Here is a 548-nt window from a genome sequence, read left to right on the forward strand (position 1 = left end):
TCGATTATATATATTAATGCTTTTAATTATTTAAAATTTTATATTTATTTTTTATATATAATTTTGATGTAGGACATAAATAAAAAATTTATAATTTATTGATAGATAAATAATATATAGAATTAATCTTTTTAAATAATTTTAAAATATATAAGTTATAATTTATTGATAGAGAATTATAGATTATGTTCCTATTATTTGAACCAGTTTGTGAGTTTTTAGTGAGCTGAGTTTGAGTTTAAAAAATAAACTCGATTGTTAATTAGCCGAAGCGTGAGCCAAGCTCGTTTTTTATGAGTCGAGCTTGAGTTTGGTATAGCTTGACTCAACTCTCACTTCCAGTCCTACTGGTTAGACCGAAAATTTGGTCATCCGATTATCAATTTGGTGTGAATTATTATTTGAACTGATCAAACAATTAATCTAGTCAAACTTAGTCAAATTCGATACAATTCGGTGAAATCCATACAAAATCACTTTAAATCGACCCGGTTTAATCCGGTTAAACTAAAAAAAATATTTTTTTATACATAATTTTTTTAATAAAT

This window comes from Arachis ipaensis, chromosome B07 (genome assembly GCF_000816755.2).
Source record: "Arachis ipaensis cultivar K30076 chromosome B07, Araip1.1, whole genome shotgun sequence".
Taxonomy (NCBI): Eukaryota; Viridiplantae; Streptophyta; class Magnoliopsida; order Fabales; family Fabaceae; genus Arachis; species Arachis ipaensis.